The following is a 7,277-nucleotide window of genomic DNA, read 5'->3' on the forward strand; positions in this document are numbered from 1 at the left end:
AGATGTGAAGGACCAAGGAGGAGGCATGGACCAGGAAGGATGAGCAGGGGGGGCCCAAGAAGGTATGGAAGTGACTTGGTTGGGGTTGTAGTATGCCTGAGATGTCCCTTGCATCCCCTGTTGGTATGGTCTAGGTCCATGCAGCCTCCTTTGGTTTATGTAATAGAGCTGCTCAGTGACTCCCTCAGCCCCTTGATATACAGCTTTAAGTCTGGGTAAGGAAGGGCACTTGTCTGTAGAATGATTTTCTTCACAGACTGAACAAACCTCTATAGACTTCAATGGGAATTCATTCCTAGGATGCCTCCTAGTGCATCTAGGGAAAAAAAAGAACAAAGCCCTCTATGCTTCCTCTTGTTTCCTTTTGATATGCAAGGTATCCATTTGCATGATAAGAGTCTGTAGCATCTCACTTTTGAAGTCTTCTAGAATGTTTCCAATTTCTCTTTTAATGGATGAGTTAGAAGAAGAGGTACTGGCTATAGGTTGACTCCCCCTACCTTTCTTTCTGACTGCTCTAGAATGGTTTCTAAAAATAGTCTTTATGTCCTCATAGGATAGTTGGTAGATGTCTCCCTCGACCAGTAGATGGAGGGTGTCTAAAAGATCTTCCCAGATTCCCCCGAGTAGGACCAGCTTCAGGGACTCAGGGCCAAGTGTACACCCGACCCTTTTGTAATTGAGCTAGAACCTCTCTTCATAGTCCTCCAAGGACTCATCACTTCCTATGGTCATTCGGAAAATTTCTTCATTAGTATCTTTTGACCTACAATAGTCTCGATACTTGTTGTTAAAGGCTTGCTACATTTGAGCCTAAGTTGTGATGTTATTGCCAAGTAATCTCATGAACCAGCGTAGAGTTGCATCCTTGAGAGTAGAAGGGAATAGTTTCAACTTTTGCTCATCTTCTGCATAGTCATAGGTTCGATAGATAACAACAAACTCAAACAAAAAGGTATCAAGATCTTCTGTAGTGAGACCATGGAAGTGAGGTAGGGCGGAAGGGCTTATATTCTTCATTTTGGTGTCCCCATTGGTCTCTCGAATGGGAAAGGTACCCTCTATTCTCTCTCCATTCCCCCAAGCATTTTTGTATTTAGCCATTGGCTCCAAAGGAATGGTTTCTTCTTCTTCTTCCCCTATAGGTTCTTCAAATATGTCTTGTTGTTCACCTAAGGGTTCTTCTTGATCACAACCGCCAAAGAAGAGAGAAGGCTAGCTGTGTGAAGCAGTGGGGGTGTTGGGAAAAAAATTTCCTGAGTTATCTCTATTCCTACGAGGCATGAAAGGAAATATTTTTGGTTGGTTTTTGTTTCTTTTTTCCCCACACTGATAGTACCTGCGGAAACTGAAATTAATTCGAACAAAAAAATTGCAACGAGCTGAAATAAATTTGCTGAATGGAAATTTGCAGAATTGAAAAGGAAAGCAAGGAAATGTAGAACTGAAGGGAAAGAAATGACTAGTCTACTTTTGCTGAAATGAAATTTTCAGAATTGAGAAAGAAAGCAAGGAAATGCATAATTGAAAGAAAATAAATGACTATTCTACTTTTGATTAAATAAACTATTAGCAGAATGTTGCAAGAAGAAATAGAAGAAAGTAGTAATCATAGAATACTCTAACGCTTACCCGGAAACGGTGCCAAAAATTTGTGAGCACCAGTATTGCAGCAATAATGTTGCAACTCTTGGGCTGCCTACTTTACTCTTATCAACCTGGTAGTTCGTAACAAACTTGGAAGCATCGGTGTCGTATGCACAAGTACTAGTTGTTACTGCAAGTTGTCACTTGGTCAGTCGGTGCAAGATCACTAGGAGCTCGAGCCAACTTCCATGGATTCCAGAAGAAGCTTTATATGTGATGAAAGGAAAGAAAGATAGATACTATTCTAATTGTAGAAAGGAGAAAGATTGAAATGTAAAGCAAAACTAGTGAACCCTAATTAAACAACTAATTCTACTTTTGCAGAAAGTGCTATGAAAACCATGAAAGGAATGCCATTGCCTATTCAAGGAAGTAAAAAACATCTAAATATGCTATTTCTGGAAGTAAATAAGCAAAAAACATATTTTTGGATTTTTATGTATTTTTATGTGAATTTGACATGCATGTAATTTATTGTGTGTGAATGTGGCAATGAATAGGTGGCGTTGAAGGGTGGTTTTGGGACTTGAGAGGATGTAGGATGGTGTGGATGGGTACTAGGAGGTCTCAGGTAGCCTTCTGGAGGCTTTTCCCACACTCTGCCTTCAAAAGGAAGCCTACAGGAAAATCTACAGGAGGATATGGGAAATCTACAGGAGGAAAAACAACGTTCTACATGAGGCCTACAAGAGGAGGCTGAGAGAAGTTTTCACTGTTTTGAGGGTGTGAGAGTGGGTGAAAGAGGTGGATGAAGGCTGGAATGAGGTGTTAGGACACCTATGGTCTACCATGAACCACCAAGAGAGAGAAAGATGATTTGATTTGCTCAAGGAGAGAAGAAGAAGTTCCATGGAAAATGCAAGAAACTAAGGCAGAATTGAGGTGAGACTTGGGCGATCTATAGGGCATGGATCAGATAAAGGATGGGATGGATGATAGGCTGACATGCTGCTAGAAGAGATCTACTACAAAAGAACTGAAAGTCAACCAATAAGATCAAACAAGCAATGAAATGAGTGCATCTAGAAAAACAGAGTTTTGCATCAAACTAGTCTAAACTATGATCTATGAAAGGAAATGTTGAGGAATGCTGCAAGAAAGGAAAGCATGAAAGAAGACTATTGCAAATAAATAATTTAGCATGATGAAGAAGATCTGAATCAAAACAAAACTGGACTATTAACCTACTAAAAAGCTACAAACACTAGAAGTCCTATGAATGAGGAAAATCTGTGTTTTTGGGGCAGCAAGAGGGTCTTTGCCTCAAATCATGGTCCCGAAGGGAGGAAGAGAGGCTAAGGCATTGTTGCTAGCCTTTTGATTATTTTCTTTATCACTGCTTAACCTGCTATTGTTGTAGGGAAAAGTATCCGACTCGGATGACCCTATCCCACTCTAAGGGTGATAGTTCCTTAGCAACAACTGTAAAACAAACTACTTAAGGTTTACTTCTTTATGAAAGCAAAAGAGAATGGAGAAATGCACTAACCGTTGCCTTGCGCTTAATGTCGAATCCAAACTCTTCTCTTTGGCCGCTTGCTCCTAGCTCCTTGTTCTTTTGCTTGCCCAGCTACAATGAGATCCTGCAAAATAACAAAGAAGGAAACTACAAGAGGCATGCAATCATAACTGGTTCATGGATTAGTGTAAACCAAACATGCAATCATCACAATATATTATTGAAACAAGAGCACATAGAAGAACCTCAATAGCTTTTATTAATGAAGAAGTAAAGGTTCTGAGAGTATTACAACCATTGAAGGCTCCAACCCAGCAACACCTCCCAGCAGAAAGAATTTCTCCTCTTCACCTCTCTCAAACAATCACCCAATAGCTCAATAGTGAAACCAACAACATATCATTACTTTGCACAAAATTCCAGCCTCCTGAGCTCATAGGAGAGAGCTCAATATATAGATGAATTGAGAAAGGATGAGTCAGCTTGCAACTGATGTGTAGCTGCCTTGTGTCCTCTCTCTCTTCAGTTAATCTTTAGTTGATCTTCAGTTCTTGAGTCCACTTGGAGAACCTTGCTTCCACTTGGAGAGACAGAGCCTCTGACTCATCACAAGGCGAAATCCCTGATCCAAGTGTCATTTTTGGAAGATTCCAGAGCAATGACTCATTGTGCCACTTGTCCCATCTCGCTCAGCGCAGGTGGCCTTTGTTCCACTTGCTTTGCAACGCAGGTACACCATGGAGCAACTGAGTTTCAGCGCAGAAACCTAGTGGAGCACCTGCTTTGATTTCAGGATTGCTTGTTTTTGAGTGTTTTCAGGTGGAGAACTGATCTGAGAGCTGTTGGTTTGCTGAACTTGTTCCTCTAGGGGTAGGAACATCATGTTTAGGGAACTTTGGATCCCTTGGATTATTGACAATTCATGTCTGTTGCTGTAAGGCACAAATTTGTCTATAACAGATGCCCCCTAAAGTATGAGGTCGTTTATCGGGTGAAATGCTTTATTGAGAGGATCCGAAGTTCATTCAATCTGCTGAGAAGTGTCCTGTAATAAGATACAATACGATACATTATTTTTCATACATTTTCACGATCTAGCTGAGGCGGGCATTCCCATGCTCAGCTTTATAAATACATTTTGGTACATAGAACAGACGATCGTCTAATTGTAGACTGATAATTCTCTGCTGAAATTATCATCCTTTGAGAAGGATGATCATCTGCTGCAATGATGTACATATCAAATGTCTTTATATCCTGAATATATATCGTAGCCCGGATGGATGAAACTAGATCCGGGGTCTTCAATCTCTTCCGATCTTCACTCGATGTACAAGTCGATCCATGTGAGAATTTCTTGGAGTCGAACATGGAAAGACATCGCTTGATTACCGGCCAATGATGTAAACCGTTAACAAGCGCGAGAGGAATCACCGATAAGGATGATGACCCTCAAGGTACAGCAGTACAATTCACATGGTGGGAATAAAGGACTTGGCGTCGACCACCATACAAAATCCTCTGGTCGAAGGTCATTGATGTATACCTGTCGCCGGAAGTGAGAAACTTGCCATTGAGGCATGCAAGCTTCAAAGTACTGAAGGGGTTGTTCCTAGATCAACTCCTTGGATAATGAGCTGATGTCGACAAGGAGCGATCCGTCAAAGGAGGGCCTTAAAGAATCCCACATCAGTGACACGGAACGGAGCTAGTGATTGTGATGAGGTGAAAACAAACTGTGATGTATGATTCAGGGTGGCGGTCATGAAGTGGATGAAGGATAATGTATGGCAGTGGATGGGACACGGTTGACTCTTTGCAGAACCACATCTCTTGAACATATAACGACACTGATGTGATGGATTGGTAGCATTACCCCAATTGTGGATGGTGTGGCGAGGACCATGGTTATGAGACCGGTGAATGAAACAACCCAACCCGATGTGATACGGAGGACAAAGTGTCATGTTCAAGAGCGACTTGCTACCATTAATGCTGTGAGGTTCTCCCAATTTTTCCCCAGTCATTGCTGACCAGTACCTCTTTATTTTTGTCAAGCTTGAGGAGGATAACATATGCTTGTTCTATAACCTGCCCTTCGGGCAAGCCCATCGCTATGTTTTAACGAGCCTAGCGATAGGGAAACTCGTTCTCGTCTAAAGACAAGTTTGTCGCTATTTAATCATTTTAACGAGTCTAACGACAAGGAAAACTCAGTCCTTTTCATTTTTAGAGAGTCTGAGAAGGTACGGAAAGTTAACTCCAAAATTCCTTTTTCGTCTTCTAATCCCTTCAGTCCGGAAAAGTATAAAACAATACAGAAGGGATGAATTTTCGATTGCTTTAACGAGCCGAACAAAACAAGCGCTCGATCTTTTTGTGCAACAATCCCTCGGGTCCAAAAAGATTAAAATCTAGAGGAGGGATAGCTTTCCGGTCGCTTTAACGAGCTGGAAGGCCAAAACTCGGCAATCTTTTCATATTTTACGAGTCAGTGAAAAGAGCTTAAAGACGACTCGTCTTTCGAGGAACGAGTGATTAACAGGGCAGCAGCAGATTCCAGGTACAGGTTGGAATATTCCAATCACGGCAGTGTCACAAGGATGGCTTAGTGAAATCACTCTTCGCAGCTGTTCCTCAAAACGGGTAAACAAACATATGGAGATGAACGATTGGCCAAATGAACGGATGGAGGTGAGACTGCAAGAACACGACCAAGGGCTTTAATATGGCTGTCAAAGGTTACATTTACCAAGGTTATTTACCGGTTCATTTTTTCTGGGTGAGCTTGAACTCTAGGGGAAGATTGCTCACAACTTATGTTTATTTTTTAACGAGCATGAACTATGTGCTAAAACTGCTCGGATCTTGCGTTTATTTTTTAACGAGCATGAACTGTGTGCTAAAACTGCTCGAACATGGGTGCCCCCAGCATAATAATGCAGCCGAGGCATATGCCCCCCTAAACTTTAAGGGGCAGTTCATTTTTTAACGAGGTTGACATCGTAAAGAACTATCCTCTTAACTCCTTATTTCATTTTTTAACGAGGTTGACATGATATAAGAACTATCCTCGTTGCTTTAGATCCATTAAAAATAGAAGGCTTCATATTCCACTGCACCCATTTCCGCCAGATTACTCGGTGGTGGTGGGGAAAAAGTACCCATTAAAGCAGGGCCTTTTAGGAAAATCACTCCGATATTTTGGAGAGGATGATTGCCTCCATGGATCGTTGGAATGTTTCTTGTATTGGATAGCGACACAACTTCTGTCGAAGTTGTCGTCGAACTGCCTGATCGACCTTTTCTCTCGCCATTCAATAACTGCGGATTGCCATAGCTGTTGTTTAATGTTGAAATCCAAGCATCATCTTGGCGCTTAGAACTTGACAACATCATAACTTGCGATGGGGAAGCATTTCCACTATCAACCAGATTTTGACCTGGATCGGGAAATGGATCAGTTAACACAGCCGGTGTTTGTGAATTCTTTATGAATTTTTTAAACTCAGCTTTGTACGGACAGTCTGTTGTCCAGTGATCCTCTTCACATATCCGACACCCCGAAAATGGTTTCCCTTTTCCAGGAGAAGTTCTTCGAGGAGATGACTCTCCTTGTTTCTTCTTCTTCCTTTGGTTTTGATTCTTCTTGCTCTCTGGTTGATTGGTTTCTTTGCCCTTATCTGTCGATACGGCATTTACTTCCGAAGCAAGAACTTCTTCATGCGCATTTTGATTCGAATCTTTACGGGCCTTCTTTTGATTGGCCTTTTTCGGATTCGAGTTTGCCGTGCCAATCACGCCATCTCCGGTATGAGAGTCACTATTTGATTTAGGAGGAGGAGGGATTGAAAACTCTGGTCTAGGGGCATCTGGTATTTTGTCATAGAGCGTGCCGGACTGAGTATATACTAAGTCCAAATATTGCGCACGAGCAATAACCTGCTCTTCTGTTACGACTCCTCCCTTCGCCACATCTTCCGTTATGGCCGGAAGTAACGACTTTATGAACCACTCAGCTAAAAGCTGATCAGGAACGTATGTTTTAACCATTCTTCGTCGACGTCGCCACTCATGTATATGATCTGATATATGAGTTGCGGTTGTCTGTTTGAAGTTAGTCAATATTTCTGTTCCCGTTTCATACCTTATTGGTAATTGAAAGTGGGTT

The sequence above is a fragment of the Pinus tabuliformis genome, chromosome 6 (genome assembly GCF_031772625.1).
Source record: "Pinus tabuliformis cultivar Carrire ecotype Pingquan chromosome 6, CPIR1, whole genome shotgun sequence".
NCBI lineage: Eukaryota > Viridiplantae > Streptophyta > Pinopsida > Pinales > Pinaceae > Pinus > Pinus tabuliformis.